This window comes from Puma concolor, chromosome A1 (genome assembly GCF_028749965.1).
Source record: "Puma concolor isolate L17-30 chromosome A1, mPumCon1.1.hap2, whole genome shotgun sequence".
NCBI classification, from domain to species: domain Eukaryota; kingdom Metazoa; phylum Chordata; class Mammalia; order Carnivora; family Felidae; genus Puma; species Puma concolor.
In genome coordinates, this window is record NC_141667.1 from 136,975,966 (window position 1) to 137,001,798 (window position 25,833).

The 25,833-nt window shown below is 41.5% G+C and overlaps 1 long non-coding RNA gene across 1 annotated transcript in view; it reads left to right on the plus strand.

Annotated features, from left to right (window-relative positions):
• The window catches only part of LOC147584501 (uncharacterized), a 98,284-nt gene extending 72,673 nt beyond the window's left edge, over positions 1-25,611 (plus strand). Inside the window, exon 3 of the long non-coding RNA XR_015250514.1 lies at positions 25,348-25,611. This is a non-coding gene — a long non-coding RNA (uncharacterized LOC147584501). The remainder of the gene's footprint in view (positions 1-25,347) is intronic.
• The last annotated feature ends 222 nt before the right edge of the window (positions 25,612-25,833 follow it).

Consider the following 25,833-nt stretch of genomic DNA (forward strand, 5'->3'; position numbering starts at 1 on the left):
CTCGAACTCACAGACCATGAGATCATGACCTGAGCTGAAGTCGGACGCTCAACCGACTGAGCCACCCAGGTGCCCCGATCCAGGGGTTTCTTACTCAAGATATTCATAGGGTGAATTTCCAAGGAAATTACATACTTTGGAAGGAGAATCCAACATTATCCCTTCTTGATTTAATTTTTTAATGTTATTTATTTATTTATTAAAAAAAAATTTTTTTTTCAACGTTTATTTATTTTTGGGACAGAGAGAGACAGAGCATGAACGGGGGAGGGGCAGAGAGAGAGGGAGACACAGAATCCGAAACAGGCTCCAGGCTCCGAGCCATCAGCCCAGAGCCTGACGCGGGGCTCGAACTCCCGGACCGCGAGATCGTGACCTGGCTGAAGTCGGACGCTTAACCGACTGCGCCACCCAGGCGCCCCTAATGTTATTTATTTTTGAGACAGAGATAGAGAGAGGGAGGGAGATAAAGAGAGAGAGAACAGGGGAGGGGAAGAGAGATGGAGACAGAATCCGAAACAGGCTCCAGGCTGTCAGCACAGGGCCTGATGCAGGGCTTGAACTCATGAACTGTGAGATTGTGACCTGAGCCGAAGTTGGACGATTAAACTGACTGAGCCACCCAGGCACCCCGATCCCTTCTTGATTTAAATCTTCTGCTGCGTAAACTGTGTCACTCTTGACAGTTTCTGAGCTAGTCCAATTTCACGACCTTACTTTGGAGGAGAGGTAGGACCTCCATGCCATTTCCTTTTGCTTTTTGACCTAGTTGAGAACAGTTGATACTTGCCCAGTCTAATCAAGATAAAGGTGTAGTGTTCATGATAAAGTGTAGTGTATTTTCCAAAAAAGCCGAGTGAAAGTATCCTAGCCTTTACAAGAGCATAGAATTGAGCACATTTGTCATTTTCTGATCCGGACTCTGCTCTGTCTAGTTTGCAGATGAAATTTGGCAATCCTCCTAGCCTGAAGTAGATGTGTGTTTTAACTGCTTCCACATTCTAAATCCTATTCTGAATTCCTTGCCAGGACCAATGGAAGTTGTTAACTACTCAAAATGGGAAGGGTTGATAAAGTGCATTATGTTTTGTGCGATTGTTTTCCTTTGTATATCTCTATGCACCTCCCCTCGCCAATTCTCTCAGTTTTAATATTAAATTATTTTCTCTGCATTCCTTTGTAAGTTGTAGTTTGTTTGTTTGTAATTGCTTTCTGTTAGAACCTGCTTCCTGGTTTTCTCCCAAGGTGTAGGTAAGCAGATCAGCTCCTTTTGAGTCACGAAGATATTTTTGTATTGGCTTATGATGATTCTTCTCCTGGTCCTCACCTGTAAGTAAACCCCCCCCTTGCATTCAAAATGTATTTATACTGTTCTGAGTATTAGTGCTATTACGGTGAATAACCTTTACTGTTCCATCTCTAACACCCAGCCTGGAGTCGAACGCATGTTAGGGCCTCAGTAAGTGTTTGTTGAGTAAACGAATTGATCATATGCTTTCTGTTACAAGGTATTCGGCATCAGATGTAAGAGCTTACAAGTTAGAGCTGTGGGCCCCAGGAATTCCTGTCCTCACACTTGACCTTTTCCCTTAAACTTGCCTCAAGCTTATTCATGAGATGTTTCAGACTTGTTTAACTTTTTGATGGTGCACAGCAGTTCTAGCTAACATCTGGAGATCACAGTAGGGGACATGTGGACCAAGTCAGCGCCAGCTTTCCCCATAACCCGATGGTAATAAATTACTTCCTTGCAGTAACCGGAGGCAGACTCACGCTCCAGTCTGGGTCTGGTTACTTGTTTCTGTTTCTGGTTTGAGGAATCCCTCCAACTCTTTGCTCACGTAAAAGCAGAGATGATGGTTGTGCCCAGAGCCGACTGGTTGAACAAGACATTGAATTTCACTGTCTTGGCTCTTTTTTCATAGCCCATAACCTACCTCTTCGCTTCTGACGTACCTTGAGGAAAGGATGATCCCAAATCTCCTGTATGAACCCAAATGTTCACGTAGTTATGTATCTTCAAAACAATACTTTTTTTTTTTTTTTACTGATGGATATGCTCTGACAGTTAATGTTTGAAATGAGAATCTAGACTTTCTGATTCCTAACCTAGTGCCATTTCCATATTATAACACTTCTGAAGATTTGGTGACTTTTGGAACTATGTGATTGACTTAGTGATACTGTGGTACTTAATTACTATTCATAGTGATGCTTCCTTGTATTCTACACCACATTTCTGTCTTTTCATTAATGGCTTGAAGACCTTGTAAGAATTGTCTCTCTCTATTTTCGCCATTCATCCCCTTGAGCACTTTTTTCAGGCTTTTGCACTTTGGCTTTTCTATCTGTCACCTTTTATAAGACTGTAATTGTCTTAGAAATAGATAAGCCCAGTAGTTTTACTGACTTCTCTCTTCCTGCATCTGTCTGCAGTACTGGAAGCTGGTGTTCAGCTTTCCCTTTTAGCATCGAAGACATGGCCCCCTCCAGATAATACTGTTATGTTTCAGTAATTACTTTTTAACAAAACTTTTTAACGCTGAAAAATTTCAAATATCTACAGGAGTAGCAAAAATGGTATAATGAATCCCTGTTTACCTATCAGCCAGTTTCAATAATGGTCAACACTTTGCTGCTTTGATTTTCCTATCTCCCCATGCTTTATTTTTTAGGCGACGAAAGCAAATCTCAGACTGCACATTATTTGAACTATAAATAATTCAGTGTGGATCTCTAATGTATAAAAACCTAAAAAATAACCCTGATGGCATTAGCACATCTAAGCATTAATGATAATTCCTCAGAATTATTCAGGAATCAGTCTGAATTCAGTTCCCCCGTTCATGCCATCTATTTTGGAACAGGAATCATTTGCCTCTGAGAATTTTACTGATACTGAATCTGGCTAATTGTATCCTTGGGTGTTTTCAATATGTCCTTCTCCCCTCCAGATATTTTGTCAAGTCATGATTAGATCTAGAAGAGCTCTGACCAATGGAGTTAATGCAAGCCACCAGTGTAATTTTAAGTGTTCTAGATGCTGCTATATTCTCCTCCAGAGGGGCTTACCATTTTTGCCTTCCCTCCAGCAACATGTGAGAGCGCTCATTTTCTTACAACCTTGCAAACAGGACTCTGGCCTGTGGAGCGTAAGATTTTTTGTTTTTTTTTTGGTCAATCTGGTTTTCGAGAAACAGGATCTTGGTGCAGTTATTTTTTATTTTTTATTTTTTTTTTAACGTTTATTTATTTTTGAGACAGGGAGAGACAGCATGAACGGGGGAGGGTCAGAGAGAGAGAGGGAGACACAGAATCGGAAAGAGGCTCCAGGCTCTGAGCTGTCAGCACAGAGCCCGACGCGGGGCTCGAACTCACGGACCGCGAGATCATGACCTGAGCCGAAGTCGGCCGCTCAACCGACTGCGCCACCCAGGCGCCCCAGTGCAGTTTTAACTTACACGTCTCTTATCAACAGCCAGGGGAAGCATCTGTTATTTCCAAGGGCTATTTCCATTTTCTCCTCTGTGAGCTGTCCATATCTTTTGGTCATTTCCTAATGGATCGCTGATCCTTTCATTCTCAAATCTTTACAAATTCTTTATGAGGAGTATTCGACCTTTGAGTTTGTTATAAATGAAAATTCCAAGTGTTCTTCCGCAGGTCCTACCTTCGTTAACCTTTCACCTTGGCTTTTCCTTCTTCTCCGTCCCTTGTGCAGTGTTGCTCCCCGTGTCTGCCATCACAATGCTTCTCATCCTCTTCTCTGAGCTCATCCATCAAGGATGCAACATGTTTATACCCCAGCTATGAGTACTTCAAGACAGGGACTCATGTTTTGTTAATTTTTGTATTTCTAACACCTGATGCGGTGGTTAACTCACGGGAGATGTTTGATATGTTAATGGTTTGAAACTCTCTGCTGGGATGTGCAAAACTTACCTCTCACCTTTGTTCATGTTATTCTTACTGCCTGGATTTTCCCTCTTTTTTATTTTCTAGATCTGAACCCATTGAAATTTCACCTATCTTTCAAGGCTCATCTGTGCCATTTTCTCTATGAAAGCTTTCCTGGTTTCCTTAAGGTGATCTTCCCTTCCTTTGAAATCTTTTATGCTTTGTGTCTCTTGCTGGGTCCTCAACATGTGACCCCTTCCCCTTACTCATGTGCTTTGCAGAGCCTAGTACATAGGCTGTAAGGAAAAGGCAGCTGTCGGATTACACTAAATATGAATAATGTGTCCTTCATCTATTTTACGTATTTGGCTTATCTTGCCTGTCTAAGTTCTCATCATAAGTTTCTTGAAGGCACATCAGATCACATCTGAATCACCGAACAGAGTCCACACTGATTAGTCCATTTAAATGGACATTTTTGGTCTCTGTGTAGGAGCTAGAAAATGGAATAGATGGAGTGACTCCATGGATGCTTAAGACCCCTTTGCCCTGAGCTATTTTTCCCATCGGCTCGGTCACAGGACCTACAGGATGCCACCAGCCCACAGCATGGAGGGTTCCTAGTAAATGCATTTGTTATTTAGGAAGGGCTAACATACTCTCCTTTAATGGTCAGTGATAGATTTGGTTGAAATAGCTTCTCAGATTGTTAACTGGTTACCCCAGACTTTGATAAGGGCCATTTAAAAAAAAATTTTTTTTTAACGCTTTATTTATTTTTGAGACAGAGAGAGACAGAGCATGAACGGGGGGGGGGGGGGGGCAGAGAGAGAGGGAGACACAGAATCGGAAACAGGCTCCAGGCTCTGAGCCATCAGCCCAGAGCCTGACGCGGGGCTCGAACTCACGGACCGCGAGATCGTGACCTGGCTGAAGTCAGATGCTTAACCGAGTGAGCCACCCAGGTGCCCTGATAAGGGCCATTTTTGATCAAGAAATACCAAGAATGTGGGTCAGTTCATAGGACATTGTGTGTACCTGAACACAGTGAGCGAAGGCAGGAATGACAAGAGAGGGGACTGGGTGTTCCTTTAGACATACTTTTCCTTGGCATTTTTTTTCCCTCAGAAAAGAAGCCTTTGTTTATAATGGTGGTCTTTCCTATTTCTTATAATGCATGTGTCTGTTCAGCTGAGTAGAGCTCATACAATTTTCAGATGTTGAAAGCTTTTGGGCTAAGGAATGGTTTTTAGGTGCCAACTATTATTTTAATGCTAAAAGCTAAAATTACATAAGGAACCAGTAATGTTGCTGGGAAGCCTGCCTCATTTGCATGTTGATTAAAAGGTGTCTGTGAAGATTGGGGCGGGGGTGGAACAAATAAACTTTGCACGTGGATCCTGTATTTTTCTTCTGGTTGGAATTGGGACATATCCTTTGCCTAGGAAGGCTTTGGAGTGGCTGCAGATAGAACCGGTCATTTATAAAAATCTTACTAAATCTCAAGTAGCCTCCCTGGCTTTGTTCGTGTACATGCTCGTGGGTACTGAGGTGTGTGTTCAGTACATCTGTTCCTGACCTGCTGATTCTCTAAAGCTGCCAAAACAAAACAAAACACAAAACAAAATACACTTTCTCCAAACCTGTCTTCCACGGTTGTACGATATTCATTTTAGTTAGAATTAAATTTCTTGTATATGTGCCACGGGTTATTGTTGTCAATCTCCTTCAATCTTGGATACACTGTGATTTGTAAGGTTTTTTTGTTTGTTTGTTTGTTTTGTTTTGTTGTTTTTTTTTTTCCCTTTGCACTTGGACGTTGTAATTATAATCATGTCGTATCTGATAGGAACTGCCAGGTCAGTTTTGAGGATTTCTTTGTGTGGTTGGAAGATAGCCTTTGTTCCCCCCCCCCCTTTTTTTTTTTTTGGTCACATAGCAAATGTGCTTTTCCTTGTCACTTGTGATTTTTCATCCTTTTTGGCCATATCGTTAATGCTATCTAAAATTCTATTTGGGACCCTGTTTTGCTCACAGCCATCACAAATATAATCAGGATTTTCATGTGGAAGCTGATTTGATATTTGAATCTTGCTTTTATCCACTTTTCAGCAAGCCATCAATATCCTTGCCAGATGCTAATCTTTTTTTTTTTTTTGAAGGACTTCGGCTCAGGTTGTGATCTCATGGTTGGTGAGTTTGATCCCCATGTCGAGCTCTGTGCTGACAGCACGGATCTTGGAGCCTGCTTTGGATTCTGTGTCTCTGTCTCCCTCTGCCCCTCCCCCACTTACCCCTTGTCTCTCTCTCAAAAATAAACATACATTAAAAAAAAAAGTAGACTTCATGCCCAGCACAGAGCCCAACCAGGGGCTAGAGCTCAGGATCTTGAGATCAAGAGTTGCATGTTAAACCAACTGAGCCACCCAGGCACCCCACCAGGTGCCAGTCTTTATGTTTACCCGATGTCAGTTATTTGAAACACGAAACATCCTTCACGAGCCATGTAAAGCTAGGTGTCATTGCCAACTGCTGTTGAAGAAGTGGTGTTTTTCCTTTAACAATATTTTCACATGTAACAAAGGAATAGACAGTTAAAGCTATTGGGCGTTCTCAATTTGATGGAGAAATAGGAGGTCGAGTATGTTAGCTATCTAAAAGGGACCCTTACCAGGACAGCCAACTTTATCATTGTTTTTATTTTATTGTTGTCCGAATAATGGGGAGGAAAGAGAAATGGAGTGGGTATGCTTTAGCACTTTTTCCACCAGATTTATTAAAATCTTACTAAATCTCAAGTAGCCTCCCTGGCTTTGAACAAAAGGTATTTGAACAACAGGAATTAACATCTAGCAATAATTGATGGGATATTGTTTGTTATTATATTGGTAGCACAGGTGATTTCCGTTATGGACTATGTGCTTTCCTTTTAATAATTAGAAAATGTCTTAGTGTCCTTGATCCTTCCACTCAGTGGTGGGCAAACTCTAGCCCTTGGGCCAAATACTGCCCACAGCCTGTTTTATAAATAAGTTTTATCGGAACATATCCACACCCATTCATTTGTGTACTGTCTACGGTAGCTTTCATGCTACAATGGCAGAGTTGAGTATAAGCCACAAAGTCTAAAATATTCACTAGCTGGTCCTTTGTAGAAAAAGGTTGCTGGGGTGCCTGGGTGGCTCAGTCAGTTAAGTTTCCGACTTTGGCTCAGGTCATGATCTCGCAGTTCGTGAGTTCGAGCCCCCTGTCAGACTCTGTGCTGATAGCTTGGAATCTGGATCCTGCTTCGAATTCTGTGTTTCCCTCTCTCTCAAAAATAAATAAACATTAAACAAATGTCTTAAAAAGAAAAACTTTGATAACCCACACTTTGGTTGAATCAGGTGTCTTGGGGGTGTACCCTCGTTGGGGTATTTCCCTATATTGATAATTTTATTTGGGAAAGCTGATAAAAAGATGTTTCACATTTGTTCCACATTGTGTGTCTTTGAACACACAACCTATTGTTCGAATGAATTAATTTTTATGCAAGAATGTGTTATTTGAATCTATGAAGAAGTAGTCATTACTGTGTGTTTTATGTCTCAGTAGATACAGGAGGACAATCATATGTGCAAATTCTGTTGGGTTTCTGAGAAAGAGAGAGAGAGAGAGAGAGAGAGAGGGAGAGAGAAAGGAGACAGGATACGAGATGTTTTTTCGTTTCAGTTCCTGTACATCTCTTTTGAGTTATTTACCTTGGCTGTTTTATGTTTCTTGCAAGGTTAAAATCTGCTTCCCACTCCTTGCCATGGCCTTGACGTCACTCAGCATTTGGAAAATGGAGACAGTTGGCATTGACTTAATACTTAAGTTTTGGTGAATTTGTTCTTATGTATTTGTTTTTGTCCAAGTGATATGAACACAAAGTAAGAAATCAGGAATACAGACGAATTTATGATGACAAGGGAAATCACCCTGCTGTATACCTCACACTCCCAGGCTCCTTTCCACCAGCATCTCTGTTGACCATTAAAATGGAATTCTAGGGGGCACATGAGTGGCTCAGTCAACTGAGTGTCCGACTTTTGATTTCTGCTCAAGTCCTAATCGCGGGGTCCTGGAATCGAGCCCTGTGCTGGGCAAGGAGCCTGCTTGGGATTTTCTCTTTCTCTCCCTCTACTCTCATGCTCTCTCTCTCTAAAAAAGAAAAGAGAGGGAGAGAGAGAGACAGAGAGACAGAGAGAGACAGAGACAAAGAGACAGCATGAAAAGAAATTCTGGTAGTTATTGGAAAAAAAAATCATCAACCCCTATTTCTTAATTTAATGACGGGAGCGTTTCTTCTTTACTCCCTGCTGTGAGAGACGATGATTGGCCCCCTCACCCTTTTCCTGAACTTTGGTAGTTACATTAGTATTTTCAGCTTTACTTTTGGTTCCTTTCATAACTTTAGAAAATATATCAACAATCCTCTCTCTTGTTCCCTTTACTTTAGTCAGTTGACTTGATTTTGCTCTAGGATGAGAACATTAGTCCCTTCTCCCTCCCCCCTGCCTCTTCTTCAGGTCTTTTCCTTCCTACGGTCCTTCAATTTAATTTTTGCTTTTATATTGTCAAGGTTGATAACATTTACATTTTGTTCTGCAATTACAACCATACTTTCGGTGCTCTCTGCCTATGTTTGTTGCCTTTGAGGCTAAAAATAATCAATCTTTTATATTACTATAAGTATGTAATTATTTTTTACTGTCGAAGATATGCAGTGTGCTAGGATTCCATTTCTTTTCTTTTGGATTCTATTACATGCCCCCAGGCCACTCATCAGGGTAAAATGGAATCTTTTCCTTTGCACCTCTGTTTTCTTTTTATAGGATTTTTGCTAATCAGATGCTGGCCAACCTGGATTGATTTTATATGTCTCTTATCTTTTTGCTCACATTTTCAGTTTCTTTGTCCTTTGTGCTCTATAGTCCGAAGCATGTCTCAACTTGATTTTTCTATCCATGTTATTGCATTTAAAAATTTTGGCAATTGGTCCTCCTTCTCTCTTTACTTGCTCTTTCTGGAGAATTCCACAATGAACTTCCCACTTCACCCCTCCCTTCTGATCATGGTTTGAGTGATGGCTCCCTCTGCTTTCATGTATACATAGTACCATTCTCTTCCCTACTCTGTCATCCAGAAATCTGCAGAAATATCTGGTCCATTGATGTCCCATATGTTCTCAGCACTTTTATGAATTTACTTCCTTGTGTCTTTTTTAACTGCCATTTTAATGAGTTTCAAAGGAGAAGAGGCAAAAGCATACGCGGATTCTACCATCTTGAACTTCGTTGCTTTAAATTCATATCTCGCTGTAGTTTTTTCTTCCTTTAAGAAGCACAGACTATTTTAGAGTTTATAATAAATAACCGGCCCGTTTATCTAGTATATTTAAGTATTCTTTTATTCTTTCAAGAAAGCCAACACATTTTCCTCAAATATTTGGTTATAAATCAAGTTCTTATAAATGCAATACATGCACATTTTAATTTTTCCTTTCTATAATTTCTCTTCCTTCACGTCAGTTTTATTTTAAACTTTTCTACATACTTATGCATTCTACAAACTTGAAGTTTTAAAGTTTAAGATCCTTCATCAATTTTAACATGGCATTTATATTTAAATTTATTTCCCACCATAAATCAACCATAGACTCCATATGCATTCAATTAGTTATATAGTTTCTTATGAACACAGTAGGCTCATGCTCCCTGTTTCTTTTTTCTCTTTTCCTCATTGTGATTGCTTTTCTAATGCATTTCCCTTCTGATAAGTTTTTTTAACCTGTAGGTAATTTACCATTTCCTTTCCTTAGAGAAGATTTCAGCACACAGTCATTCACTTTTTCTCTCCGCCTCTTTTGTTTAAGATATTTTGTGTGTGGGTAGACATTGCCTATGGTTTTGCTCTCGTCAGATGCCTTCTTATAGTCTTTGTTTGTTTGTTTTTTAATGAAATTGCTGTGGACTGAATTGTTTTCTCTCAGAATTCACATGTGGAAGGCCTAACCCTTAATGCAATTATATTGGGACATGAGGCCTTTACAGAAGTCACTAAGGTTAAATGAGGTCATTAGGGTGGGACCCTGATATGATAGGATTAGTGCCTGCATCGGAAGGGACGTCAGAGAGCTCCCTCTCTCTTTCCACCTTGTGAGGATGCTGTGACCAGATGCTCATCTGCAAGCCAGGAAGAGAGCTCTTACCAGTAACTGAACCGGTTGGCACCTTGATCTTGGGCTTCCCAGAATACATTTCTGTTGTTGAAGTCACTGAGCGTATGGTGTTTTGTTATGGCAGCCCATGCTGACTGATACAGACACGTACAAGGTTTTGAGCTGTTTTTCACTCCTTCTCTCTACCCTTCTGCTGCATAGATGCTGACCTCCTGCTCTCCTCCTCCACCCTCTCTACTGTTCCCTCCTGTGGATGAATGAAAATAGTGACCTTCCTCATATATCCCCGACCCCAGCTGTATACTGTAGATGCTTCCTGCTGGGGAGCACTTTGCTACAGTTAACTTTCTTAGGTGAGTCCCCTTTGGGCCTTTCATGCCTTGGTACTCTCCAAGGTGTCCCTTGGCTGCAGAAATTGCAAATTTATTCCTGTTTGAAGAAATGCTGTGCTCCCTTTTTGCCCTGGAGTGATCATTTTTGTCATTGCCATTTGCCTTAGATGGCTTCCTGTAATTATGCTTCTAAAGGTTAATGAGATGGTACTTAGTCTTTACTTAGTGAATTTCTCCTAAATCTGGGGATTTGTGTTCAGAATTTTCTTGCAGTCAACTTCAGGGGTGGCTTAGGGTTGGCCTTTGATATACTCATCAAAGAGCTATCTGTTAGTGAGAAGGCACTTCCCTTCTTACAGTTTGAACACTTATGGGGAGCAGAGGGGAGTATGATGCCAGCACCCCCACTTCTGTAAATTCATTTTACTTATTTATATTATTTTTAAAGTTTATTTATTTGTTTTGAGAGACAGAGTGTGAGTGAGATAGGGGTAGAGAGAGAGAGAGAGAGACAGACAGAGAGAGAGAGAGAGAGACAGAGAGAGAAAGAGAGAGAGACAGAGAGAGAGAATCCCAAGCAGGCTGTACGCTGCCAGCAGAGTGTGATGCCAGGCTCGATCTCACGGACCACGAGATCATGACCTGAGCCGAAACCAAGAGTCAGACACTTAACCTACTGAGTGACTCGGGGGCCCCCATAAATTCCCTTAAATAAACTCTTTTTTTTAAAATTTTTCTTTTTTTCAACATTTATTTATTTCTGGGACAGAGAGAGACAGAGCATGAACAGGGGAGGGGCAGAGAGAGAGGGAGACACCGAATTGGAAACAGGCTCCAGGCTCCGAGCCATCAGCCCAGAGCCCGACGCGGGGCTCGAACTCACGGACCGCGAGATCGTGACCTGGCTGAAGTCGGACGCTCAACCGACTGCGCCACCCAGGCGCCCCATTAAATAAACTCTTTAATGAATCTCTAGCCTTCTCTTACATGGGCTAGAAGTGGGAGATGGCCACCGATAGTCAAGTTCTACCACTTTCTAAGAACACTCTAACATCTCTTCTTAGAAAGAGGAATTTCTCCTCATCTAGTGTCCTCAGCTTTGATGCTTCACCTGACATGCCTCGATTGCAGGAAAAGTTTCGTTTACCCTTCTATAGAAATTCTTACACAAAGTGAGTTAATTCATTTTTGTGGAGAGAAAATGAATATTTCCCTAGTGTCCTTGGTGCTGTCCTCTGAAGAAGGCTCTTGTTGTTCAACGATCTACTGAATGTGTTTCTTTCTTACCAGAAAATGGCCGTGTCTCCTACCACCAAGGTCCCCAGCACATAACGGAGTGCACAAATTAAAACCGGACCTCTCTTAATGTTGATTGAACTATTGACTGTGAGCTGACTGGTTTGCCGTGAAAGGGAGATTGACATGAAATGGCCATTTGGACGTGACGTTTGACAATTCCTAAAGCTCTGAGTTGAAGATGCGGTTGTAGAACAAATAAAATTGTACTGAGTTTAAGTACTGTGAAGAGGAAGCCCAGGTCTATATGGGCAGAGAGAAATTGAAAAGGATAATCATTCTCTTCCTACCTCAGGTTAGCTGCCTCAAATGTTCTAAATTTAGAAAAATTCTAAAGTCACTTGAACAACTGCGTTAATCCCGAAAGAAGCAGTTTATACACTGGTAAGGAGGGAGGTTCAGAAAAATACCTTTACTTACCTACTAAGATACTTTGGAGAATCATTTAATATCCTATTAAAGGCACAAATCCATCTGTATTCCATGCTTAAAAGACCTGAAATCACTTTCTTTAGGTGGGAAAACTTTTCCACTTAGGGCTATGTACATTCTGCTGATGCAAAATTGACTAGGCTGGCAGCCTCTTGTGATGAGTGTGTGGCAGAATATTATTTTCCATGGTAACAGATTTTTGTAGCACCAATATGGGATTGACTTTGCAGTAGGTTCAAGCAGAAGTACATGTTGGCTCTCAGGAAATAAGCTGTTATCTACATTCACCTATTTGGAGCAGGTACAAACCCAACAGAGAAAATTGCATTCTATGTAGGACATTGGTGTATTCCGTTTGCTCCAGCTTAAAAAGTCTCAGTGTGGGAGAACCAAGTTCAAACAGTCTAATGCGAGAAAGGATCAGAGGATGAACAAGTGATAGAGGGACAGAGAGGGTCCCTTCCAGCAGTGATTGTGGGGGGGGGGGCAACTAGTCAGAAGTGCCTCTGCTTAACAGTGTTGAGGGAAACTGACATTGCTGATTGTACCCCTCCCCCTACAGTATCAAAAGGACAGCAGTGTGGCAGTCTGCTGTGTCTGTAAATAAAAAAGTTGAGGAAAGACGTGTACTCAGCATGCTCTTAAAACATCTGTTCTAGTAAAACACTTGAAAATAATCATGCACTAACAGGAGAAAAACAGCTGTGTGTGAATCAATAGGCTGTACCATACGCACGCCAGGAATATATATGCAATAAAATCTTCAGAAATGGGCCCCTGGGGTATTTGGATCAGTGGACAGACTATTGATTGCGTGTAATTTTACTGTGAGCTGTTGTTATTTAGCTGTATGGAATATACTGTGCCCGGAAGTCCTAGGGAAAGCTTCTACTCATGGATGTGTTACTTAAGGCCTTTTGCACTAACTCTTTCAAAGCAATAGATAAGCAAAAATTACTCTCAAGGGAAGGTTTAGAGGTGCCAAGAGGTGATGTTTCTACAGCTGTCATGGAGGTGACTCAATATTCAACCCAGGGCTTCCCTCTTCTTTTTGCTACATCGTATCCCAAGGTTTGATGCTGTTCTTTATTTCTTACTTTAGGTCAACTTGCTTTGGTATGATCAGATTTTCTTATTTGTAGAGGCAGAGAGATTTCTTGGGCTCCAAAGGCATAGCCCATATGGATCTTAGTACTGTGTCTCTTTCTCACCCTGTCCCGGCAAAGGTGGAGTGAAACAAGGACGCTTTTCTTTCCCCAGTCAGTAGAAAATGTGTTATTAAAGACGAATAAACTTTCTGTTCATTCTTCACGATATCTTTTAAAATTTTGTGTCTGGAAACACTCACTATTTAAATTAATTTGCTTCTAAATTCACACCCCATTGCTTACATGCCATAATTGCAGTCATCGCTTAAAAAAAAAATCATTTGAAGTTAAAAAAAAAAATGTGGGTCAGCTCTCGTCCTCCAGATGTTGATGATGTGGCCGGGAGTGGGGGTGGGAAATGTCCTTCTCCTCCGTCACGCTCCATGGTGAAAAGCCCTGATTTCTAGGTTTTTCTGGTAAGGTGCAAAACGCGTTAGTACAGTATTCCATCTAGATGCTATTTTTCTTGCGTTGAAAGAGCATTCCAACATTTATCAGCCTTTACTGGATTCAATCAGGCAGCCACTCAGAGCTGCTCAAGGCACAGTTGTACTTTTCACCGCTGACATGTGGAAAAGCAATCAGACACTGAATTATATGGCTGGCTTTCTTTGTCTTCATCTGTTTAAAGTACTCACTGAACCCCATTGAAATAACAGTGCTGTGTGGAAAAGCCCTTGGAAAACCTCATTCATCATGAAGTTGGTAGGGAAACCTGAACAAACAGCTGAGGGTCTGACTTCACAAAAGGCAAGAACAGACAGTGTTTTGATGTTTTCAGGAATCTTGCTGTGAACGTAATTTTGCCTCCCCTTGCCCCACTCCCACCTTCCAGACTTTAAACATTTGGACCCTTAGACTTTAGTCAAAAGCAGACAGAAAGCGACTCACGGAGGGTTGGTGTTGCAGCTGTTAAAATAATAGCATTTCCAGACCTTGATTATCTACTTTGAGAGCCTCGAATATATCATTAAAAGCAGTTTATGTGCATATCAGGGACTATGCCACCTGCAAGGCTAGCTAGGATCATCTAAGTCGAGGTAGAAGGGACAGACCACCATATCCAGAGGACGGAACAAATGCTGCCTTAAAGCTGACCTTCCCTGTGGGGGTTAAGTGCTCCGTAAGTTATTGTGAGTGGTTTAAACTTTAAGTTTGGCTTTCTCTGGGGCTTACACTCACGTCTCTTACTTAGATGTTTGGGCTTAGGGCATGTAAAGAAAGGTTAATATTTGCTGAAGCCAAATGTAATTAGTGCCGTAATCTGGTTTCAGAAAGGTAATGCATTATAAAACGCAGGATGTGTCATTTTTAGATTATTCATAGTTTGGATAAACCATACAATAGATCCTGTATAATGTAGATAATTTGGAGTAATTTTAAAGTACGTTGGAAGTGAACCGAGGGTTCAGCTTTATTTTGAAAGAGAAGTGGAAGTCATTAAAATTGGATTTTTCAAGGAGATACGACTAAATACCTTCTGCTTAGAGGAGAGATCGAGTTTCAAGAACGACTTGGGATAAAGCATGTGGCACTCCAGTAGACTCCCTGTTTGGGCTTTGCAAACCATTTGATATTGGATGTGAACTGGTGTGTGTGTGTGTGTGTGTGTGTGTGTGTGTGTGTGTGTGTGTGAAGTCCACATTGCTGCACGGTAGTGAATTTGATTTCAACTTGACTGCTAACAAGAAAGGTAGGTTACCTGTCAAAGAATGATTAGGAAGCAAGACTCTCCACTTTCCTATCATGCCACAAAATGAAAAATAAAAAAAGTAAGATGTAGATTAGCTAGAGCACAAAATGCTCAGGTCAGTGAAGCCATTCCAGAGAAAGGTAGTGTCTAAGTGCCCTGCATTTTGCAAAGTGCGTTGGAGAGAAGCAAATCTCCTGAGGAATCCTGTTGCAATATCAGCATTTTACAAAGAATTTCAGCAATTACTAGGCCTAGAGAGGGATCGTTTATTTTACAAAAAGTTATGGCCCTGATATATGAAGATAATAGAGCCAAGGCAGCATGAGAGAAAAACGCATTCACATGCAGATGAGCGTTTACAACACTGGACAATTCCAGAAGGAGGTGTTTCAAACTGATCCAAGCTAGAGGCTAAATTATGAACTGCTGCAAAGTATCAGAGTCAGAAATTGATGCTTGACTTGATGGAAAAACTTTGCTACCTATTGTTGTGTTTAGGTTAATTGTACAAGTAGATAGTTCTTACTGTATACTGAGTTCATTTCTTTCAAAAAAATCCTTTTGTTTTCTTCACGTGGTCCAGAGTTGAGGAAATATTTTAACTACTAATAGATAAATGTATCTGTGAACTGGCTTCCATCCCAGTTCTGGGCTCCAGAGCAACAAAACCAGCTAAGCAGCACCACTCTAAAGGATGTTGCTTTAATTAAGTATATTTTCCAAGGGGGCCCTGGGTGGCTCAGTCGGTTAATCATCTGGCTTCCGCTCAGGTCACGGTTTTGTGGTTTGTGAGTTCAAGCCCCACGTCGGGCTCTGTGCTGACAGCTGGGAGCCTGGAGCCTGCTTCGGATTCTGTGGCTGCCTCGCTCTCTGCCCCTCCCCCACTCATGCTCTGTCTCAAAAGTAAATACACATTAAAAAATTTTTTAAAAACTGTATTTCCAAACCAGGGAGTGTTATAGCGTAAACTCGCTTGCCATATCCTCACTCTTCCTGTCCTCACTCTGTTGAGTCCTTTCTCTTAGTTAACTACCTTTCTCTGAGGTCCTCATCATGGTCTATCTCAATACTAATAACAGATAATGAAATGCAGATAAATCAACCAAATAGACCTAGACCAAATACAGACCTAGAATGGTCTTTCTAAAGATTACACCAAACCCAATCAATACAAAAGCAGTCTGTAACACAAAATACCACCCCCAGTAATCCAGATGGTGTCAGCTTGGTGTAGTGGGAAGGGCATTTAACTAGACATCATTCTAGTCCTCCCTCTGCTCTCTTAGGTGGCTGACCCTTGGGGATCTCCTTAACCCTTCCGGGTATTGGTTTCCTCATCTGTAAAATAGTGGGCCTGGGTAGTAGTAATGGCATTGTTCTCTTCTATGTAGTTTTAAGATTATGGGAATTTGATGGAAATTTATTACACTAGAGTGGGGAATTTCATGAGTAATGGGAATTTCATATGTAATTTCATATGTATATTTCTTTTTTTTTAAATTTTTTTTTTCAACGTTTATTTATTTTTGGGACAGAGAGAGACAGAGCATGAACGGGGGAGGAGCAGAGAGAGAGGGAGACACAGAATCGGAAACAGGCTCCAGGCTCTGAGCCATCAGCCCAGAGCCCGATGCGGGGCTCGAACTCACAGACCGCGAGATCGTGACCTGGCTGAAGTCGGACGCTTAACCGACTGCGCCACCCAGGCGCCCCACATGTGTATATTTCATAGACATCCTGTGTGAATTTGTGACAGGAGGGTGGGAGCGACGCTGGTCCTTGTCTCACGGAGTCGAAGAATGAATCTCGCGGACAACAGAGAGCAAGCAAAGTGATAGAGTTTATTGAGGGAAAGTACAAAGCTCTCAAGAGTGAGAGGGGTCCTGAGTGGGTAGCCAGTGAGGATTTCTGTCCCTGACTTTTTACTGGGACCTTATCAGAAAGTTTGTGACACTCCACTCATGGCACCCGGCCCAGGTGGGTCTGGAATACATTTATCTCCCTCACCCCAACCACCCCCACCCCCGCCCCTGCTTCTTCAGCCTCCCAATTGCACCTGCAGTCTGCCTCCCCAAAGGTCCCTTATCTCTCCCTGCCTAATGTTAACCCTTTCCCTATTCAAAGTTATACACTCCCTCAGCTTGACTGGTTTAGGCAGAAAAGTAATTTTATACATGAATACTGGGTAAGTTACAGGACCACGAGGAGGGCTCAAAAACAAGTTTGGGGCTCTGCAACTAGGAAAAACAATGCCCCAGATAGTATCATAGAGCAGACCTGGTGAGCAGATTGCGGGAGAAAATGGGCGCTGCCTTCTCTGCATTAGGACCTGCTGTGTATCTCCCTGTCCTTGCTGTCTGAGGAGCTGGTCTGTTCACTCCCCTTCCGCACCTGTGGGAACTCCCCATAGATTCTGTATCTTTGCCCACTGCCTTCCAATTTCAAAGCTGCGGCCCAGGGCGCATGCCCGTACCCTACCTAGAATTTTCAGCATCTGTCTGGAGTTTGGTCTTGTCTCCCATTGGGACTTATAATATGGGGAATTCCTTAAATGTAAGCAAGTCTTCTGGAAATTGGCAAGTATCTGCTACATCACCTTTTCCCCATTTAGTAGACAAATACTGCTCTGGATGGAGAATTTCTCTATTAAAGTGCATGAAGTTAGCCTGTCTCAGGTGAAAGCTCTCAAAGAGGTCTGTGTATCTCTTCCTTATGATTATTGCTATCCTCCTTCCCAGGTGATTAAAGCCATTTCTCTTTGCTCACCTTTAATTTCTACCAAAACGGTCTTTTTCTCTCTTCCTTCCCTCCCTCCCTCTTGCCCTCCCTCCTTTCTTTTCTTCTTCTTTCAGAACACTATTTCTCTTTGGCCAGCTACCAACTGACTTGTAACATTTAAGCCTCAAGTCAAAACATGCTATCTGTGAAGTACCTGAGGAAGAATGTACCCAGGCATCTAAAGGGATTTAAGAAAATGTTATTTCATTCTTTATTGCAAGTGCCACATGGAGAAGATTTGGAGGCGGGAATGGAGGGCTTGGACAAGGGGATATTGGAAAAAATTGTCCAGAGGCACAGTGGGTAGGATTGCATACGTGAGTGACATGGGGCTGGGAACATATATTTGGGTAGTCCTTGGTGGGGAAGCTCTTTGAAACAGAGGATGAAGGTGGGGTACCTGGGTGGCTCAGTCGGTTGAGTGTCTGACTCTTGGTTTTGGCTCAGGTCACGATCTCACGGGTCACGGGTTTGAGCCCCGCTTGGGATTCTCTCTCTCTGCCCCTCCCCTGCTCACTCTATCTCAAAATAACTAAACTTTAAATATATATTTACTTATTTTATATATTGTATATAATTTATATTAAGTATATATAACACTTATATATGTATTTCTTTATTTATATAAAGAAAAAGAGGATGAAAAGTGCAGTTCTGTTAGACTCTGAGAATATTGCTCTTTGGTCCAGAAACTGGTTGGGAAAACAATAATACTCCAGTGTGATTTGAGTCCCTTCCTACACAGAATCCATGAGAAGCTATTGTTACACCTGGTGTGAAAAATGACAGTGCTTACACAAAAAATGAAGCTCTCTAGCTCCAACTGGAAAATGCGAGGAAGACAAAATAAAACATAAGCTACCCCAGTGTAAGCCTAATAAGTGAAAATGGGTGCTAAAGCATGTTGTCAGTGATATAACGTTGCTGCCTTTTGGGTGTCAGAGCTGGACCTCTGCTGAATGTATTATAATACTCATAGGGGGAAATGCATGTTCATTACTAGCGTCTAGACCATCTGGTCAGGTAACCTCTAATTCTGCTTAAATGGAAATCGACAAAGCAGATACATGTTACCCTGGTTCTTGAGAATGAGTCCCCAGGGATGGCTCTTCTGATTCAGCATTCCTGAATTATGTGCCATCCTCAGAATAAGGCTTGAACATCAAATGACCCTCAATCGTTTAATCTGTGTAAATAAATCTAAGCCATATGAATCTGACACAAATTGCTTCGTTCAGTGAATTGAGTGATTGCCGGGGACTGCCGTGGTCGAACACTGCTGTATATATTGACTTCATGGATCTAAGGCCCCTGCTTATACCAGGAGGTAAAAGTTAGTGGTCATCAGAGGTCCAGATTACATTTTGAACAAATAATACTGTCTGGTTGGATTCCTGACCTTGAGAGACTATGAAGCTAAAGTAGGAACAAATTCCTTCCTTTAAGTCAATAGTTCTTATTTACGTGTAAAATCTGTGTGTTTGCATCCTGGAGTAGAGGAATTGTTTTGTAGGGGATATTTCTTCTTGTTTGTTTGATTTGTTTATTTTTTCATTTCTTTTAAAAAACAATTTATTTAAATCCAAATTTGTTAACATATAGTTAACATATAGCGTACTAATGGTGTCGGGAGTAGAATTTAGTGACTCATTACTTACATGTAACACCCAGTGCTCATTGGGAGGGGATATTTCACATGCACAACAGCTAGACTTTATTATGAAAGTTGTTCTCTTTTTTGCAGCAGCCAAGCTATCAGGGAAACTTGATAAAAAATAAATTATTTTACTTCTTCGTATCGTGTTTCCTTCATCTACAGTAATTTCTGTATAATGCCGAAGAAAGAACCTCGAGGTGAACCGTGTTGCTAAAACTTGTTTCTGTGTTCAGGAGCTGTGTTCAGCTCCTTTGAACTCTTCAAGTTGTCACTGTAGAATCTCTGGAGGGATACCTCGGTCGCTACCGGCAGAAGCTATCAGGTGGGGTGGGAAGACATGAGGTAGGAAGAAGAAAGGAACGAGAATTGTTTCGTGCAGATAGCATGGTAAGGAAGAAAGGGACAGATGGAGAAAAGACACTGGCAGTGGGAAGTCTGACCTTTAGCGTTTGTGTGGAAGAGGGAGCGGCGGTTGGCTGGTTCATCCTGGTGGTTACTGTCTGCACAGTGGAGGAGTCAGATGCTGGATCTACTTCTGGTTCTGCTGCCATGGCTGCCGTGCTCACCACTTCTTCTTTGGGAGACATTTAGTCTTGCCAGGCGTCCTGCTAAAGCAAATGTGTATATTCTCTCACTTCCCAGTCCCAAAGAGTGGGGTGGAATGTGAAAAGTCCAATGGCCTGGGGGCCAGGAGACCAACCACCTACTTTAGTATTGTGATCGGCCAGCAATGGGGGCAACTCGCGTAACTTTCTAATTGTAAGATGGAAACACCAAGAGTTAGTTCATAGGTGTGTTGTCGGGAGTGAATGCAATAGCTCAGTACTGTGGCCAGCACCGTGTCAAGGCAGAGAGCACACTATTTCTTTTTAAATGCTTATTTATTTATTTTTGAGTGAGGTCACAAGCAGGGGAGGGGCAGAGAGAGAGGGAGAGAGAATCCCAAGCAGGCTCTGAGTTGTCAGCACAGAGCCTGATGCAGGGCTTGATCTCCTGATCGAGCGAGATCATGACCTGAGCTGAAACCAAGAGTCAGACGCTTAACCAAGTGACTCGTCCAGGTGCCCCAGATAGCACAGTATTACGTTGAGGTGCTTTTTTATCCTTTCTGGTTAAACTAGTTTCTTCTTCTTTTTTTTTTTAAAGTTTATTTATTTGTTTTGAGAGAGGGAGAGAGAGAGAGAGAACGAACAGGAGAGGGGCAGAGAGAGAGAGAGAGAGAGAGAGAGAGAGAGAGAGAGAATCCCAAGTAGGTTATGCCCTGTCAGCGCAGCATCTGACCAGGGGCTGGATCTTGCCTCATGAACCATGAGATCATGACCTGGGCCGGAACCAAAAGTCAGACACTTAACCAACTGAGCCACCCAGGTGCCCCTAAACTAGTTTCTTTATCTATGATAATTCAATTTTTAAAACTTACTTCTGGCTCAGATGTTTAATATATAAACGTTTCCCTTATCCTGAATTATGTAATTTTGGAGTTCAATAGAAAGAAGCTGTGTTTGATTTATTGTTATATCCTTGTTATTTATTATTTATAGTGTCTAATGTGATACCTTGCACATAGTGAGTACTCAAGAATGAGAAAACCATGACATAAACAACCTTTTTGAAAAGAAATCTTTTCATGTGGGACAACTTTCAGTGAGGTAAAATATCATAGGCAACAAAAACATTGTGAATGTAACTTTTCCAGCCTTAGTTTCTCAGGGGAACAAGTAGGTCTAGGAAATGTAGCCAGGTGTCTCAAGTCTGATAACAAATTTCTTTTCTGGAGCACAAAGGATCCATTGCGTTTTGCTCACAACATGAAAATCTCAGTGAGAGTCTATGGGCACTGCCTAACTCTGAAAGGATTCAACTTATCCAGAGCAAATAAAGGCTCAAGTTGTTCATCACCTTTCTGAGGTAGACTGAAACCCAGATGGATTGACATGAGCAAGCTCCTGTGTTTCCCGAAGGAACACTTTGTTAGAAATAATGTTTTCAAGTAATTCACAGCAGAAATGTTCTCTTATTATCTTTCATATCTGGGGTGCGTACGCATGTACATTTCCGAAGCATAAAAGGAAATCCACTGAGTAGACAGAGACCTAAAGGAGACAGATTTTTGTTATCTTTTTGACTTTAATACTACTTATACTTTTGGGAGGAGGTCTTACTGCACGATTCCACTCGGGTGGTTACTGCTGGTAACCAGGTGGTTACCAAAGCTCAGGTGGTTACGAAAGCTCAGTTAGAGGTTGATAATTTGGAATACCGCAGACCACTTCGTCAGGAATGTTAGTTACTGTAAAAATTGGCTGCCTTCACTAGTTCTAGGTTATATTCGTACTAGTGGGTGAGAACGGTAGCAAATTATAGGAACAACAAAAAACCCCTCATACTCTAGAACGAGTCCCTTTCAGTTTTGATTTGTTTTCTTTATTTCCTATAGGTGGTCTTGTGCTGATTACTCTAGCTCTGTTTCCACATCAGTAAAATAGGGAAAATAATGAGGAATTATCTTTTTGGCTTTTTGTAAGGATTAAGTGAATTGATCTAGGATGAAGTGCAGGGAAGAATGTTAAGCCGGTAGTTGACGTCACATAAATGGCATCATTTCTGTGTATTGGTGATGATTTTGGGTTTTAAACTTTCCAATCTTGTAACATTTTTCTTCTGCATGATAATATCAGGACATGGGTACAAAAGTTGGGGAATTTATGAGTGTACATGCGTGTGCACACGTGTATCGTTCTTTTTTCTTCTAGGTGAGTAAGCAGGTCTTATTTCAGATAGAGTTATTAACTTTGAAACATCCTTCAATAAGCAAATTTGAAGGAGAGCCAAATAATAAGTGCTATATTTATCATCAAATGAGAAAATGTGCAGTGGGCATGTGTAATAAATGAATGTATTATGTAGTGAGGATGTAAAATTAAATGTGCGTAGGTGGATAAGAAAGTTCACCCAAAAGGACTTGCTAATTCTAGAGCTTTATAGAAGAGATGTTGTATGTCATTAAATACACTGTGGTAACCTCTTTCCTGCTGACATCTTCTTAGATCTAAATACTCCTCTTCAACGTGTGAACATTCCAAGTGTTGTTTTCAGATCCATAATGGAATAGTGGACAGAATAAAAGAATAAATATCAAATCTCAAGCTTGGTTTCCAGGGGCACAATGGCAAGGAAAGTAACAATTAGGCTCTTCATCAAGTGTCGGATGAGGCAAAAAAGATCACGTGTCACTAGATAGCTTGGCAGAACTTAGATGCAATTGAGGCCTAGAACTATTCTTAAAGAGGTATGTTTTTTTAAAGTTGGTCTCACTGAGGGGCGCCTGGGTGGCGCAGTCGGTTAAGCGTCCGACTTCAACCAGGTCACGATCTCGCGGTCCGTGAGTTCGAGCCCCGCGTCGGGCTCTGGGCTGATGGCTCAGAGCCTGGAGCCTGTTTCCGATTCTGTGTCTCCCTCTCTCTCTGCCCCTCCCCCGTTCATGCTCTGTCTCTCTCTGTCCCAAAAAAAAATAAACGTTAAAAAAAAAAAAAAAAGTTGGTCTGATTGAGGTAAATCAAACTTATGTTTCTATATGAAAGTGGACAGTGTTAGAATGCTTCAGTTCAATATTCCACAATTTATTTTTCTTCTCTCTTGGAAAATAATGTGAGCTTCTTTCATGAAGACCTGGCTTTGGTTCGTGACGCTGTCACTTAACGCCTAGGCGGGCTGTGGGCAGGTGGCTTGCCCTTGCTGAACCCTAGTTTTGGTATCTGTTAAATGGTAAAGACAACATGCCAAGTGCATGGAGCAGGGTGATATTAAAGGGTGAACTCTCCGGGAAGTAGGAGGTATTCACCAAATGTTAGCCTTGGCATTGTACGTCTAACCACCTCCCAGCAGTCATTCAGACCTTCCCTTATTCCTACTTATTTTACATTTCAAAGCCTACAAAAATAAATGAAGCTCCTCAACAGATAGGAAGTTCAGGATTTCAGCAAATCACCTTAACTTCTCATTACCGTTGGCATCGTAAGGAACTGTGAGCATGTGAAAAAGAGAAAGAATAAACTGTTTTTGAGATTGTCATCCCCCCTCCCTCTGTATATATTCTCGAATGCTTATGACAGTGGTAATCACCTGAAAGGTAAATAAATAGCAAGGAGCAGTGGGCACCCTTTGGTTCTTAGAAGATGGATGGTTAACAACGGATGTTTATTCAGCCTTACATATTTTCATATTTTACATCAGTTTCTTGATAACTCTATGCATTTTTTAAAAGGAACATTTAAATTTGCTACAGATGTTTCATGAAAACCATTATTAGAGTCAAGAGAAAATGCATTTGGAAGCAATTGTGCAAAGGTTTAATTTTTATTTCTAAGGGAAAATGTATGCATGCGGTAGAAGTAATAAAGGAAAGCTGAATTTCCCTTGAGGTATACTCGGCTGAATAAAATCTGCTACATTATCCTTCAATCAGCCACTTAAAAATTTTAATTGTGTAGACTCTTAATCACAAGGAAGGTAACCTTTGCATGAGCTTTCCTTCGTGGAGGGGAGTGGGGGAGGGCTACCGTCTTTTTTCAGCTCCTTCGGAAGAATCTTGTCTTGTTTCATCATTTCTTTGCGTCTCCTATGCTCCTCTAGGCCCTGAGCATGGACTTTCAGGCTCATTATGCTGCAGTGCATAGGAAAAAAGCAGAGCAGTAATGAATAGGGTTTAAACAAGTAGGTACTTGGCTTCTGTAAAATGCCTCCAAGCTAACCCAGCTCCAAATCCCTGTAGTGTGTACAGATGGGTCCCACAACACTTGGTGTTCAACAGCCCCTGACTCAGCAAACCGAAGGCTGTGCAAGTCCCTCTCTGTGGCTCATTCCACCCTCTCTCTTTTAAGTGTCAGCGTGACCCAGCATATGCCATTTTGGAAATGCACTGCAAATTGGTATGAGATGTAGATCTCCTGATTTTCTTTTTACACACTCAGTGGCAATCAAGGGAGCTATATAGTGTGATAACGTTAGAAGATGATGATTTTATGACTCTTAAAATTTGACTTTTCATGTATTTCATGAAGGAACTTGCGTGTAATTGAGATTCATGTGGTTTTCTGGGTACGGGATGAATTGGGAACTGTGAATTCGGTGAGAGTCAATGAAGGCACACTTCCACAGTCCAAGGGAAGCAAGGAGCAAAGCTAATTTCCCAGTGAATCCCAGCAAAACATGTCTCAGAACGATCTGGCTTAGCATTGGTACTCCATGCCGTTAGTCTCTTCCTACCGCTCTCTGGGGTGAAGTCTGATGCTGAGATGCTCTGCCTTTTAGAATCTTTGCCAGTATTTCTTGGAGAGTCACAAGGTTCAGCCATATTAGAGCAGGATCATGTCTTTTGTCTTGCGTCATCCAAAGCCAAAGGGAAATGGGAAGCACATGGGTCAGGGACATTTCATGGCAGTTTTTATTTCATGGCTTGTTTTTAAGAAACAGCTTTATGGAGGTCTAATAGACACCCAATACACTACTCACATTATGGGGCAACATTTGATGTTTTGGTATATGAACATACCTGTGAAACCACGACTACCATCAAGATAATGGACACACTTAACACTTCCGGAGGTTTCTTTGTGTCCTTGGCAATCCTCCTCTCCTTCATGGGCAACACCTGATCTGCTTCTCGTTGGTGTGTGTTAGTCGGAATTTCCTAGAATGTTGTATAAATAGAATCCTCTTTTATGTACTCTTTTTTTCTGTTTGGTCTTCTTTCATGCAGCATGTTTAGTTTGATTCACACATGTTGTTTTATAACATCATCGTTCATAACCTTTTATCGCTGAATACCATTCCTTTGTATATGTACCACACTGTTCTACTGTTGACGGGCATTTGGATTATTTCCATTTTCTTTTCTTTTCTTTTCTTTGCAGTTTCAAATAAGGATGCTATGAACATTGAACACTTTGCTTTGCTGCCTCCTCCAAAACAACAATAGATATACAGTTCAGATAGCTGTGTCTCATCCTGGCCTGTTTCCTGCTCTTGTAAAGTAGGGAAAATAATTGTACTTATTTCACAGGACTACTGTGAGGGCTGCCTGGGATAATGCATAATAAAGTGCTTACTAAGTTCCTGGCTTAATATTGTTTTAAAAAAAAATTTTTTTTTAATGTTTATTTTCTGTGAGAGAGAGAGAGAGACAGAGTGCGACCTGAGGAGGGGCAGAGAGAGAGGGAGACACAGAATCCCAAGCAGGCTCCAGGCTCTGAGCTGTCAGCACAGGGCCCGACGCGGGGCTCGAACTCACAAACCGCGAGATCATGTCCTGAGCTGAAGTCAGACGCTTACCCGACTGAGCCACCCAGATGCCCATTTTTTTTTTTTAATTAAAAAAAAATTTTGGGGGGGGCGCCTGG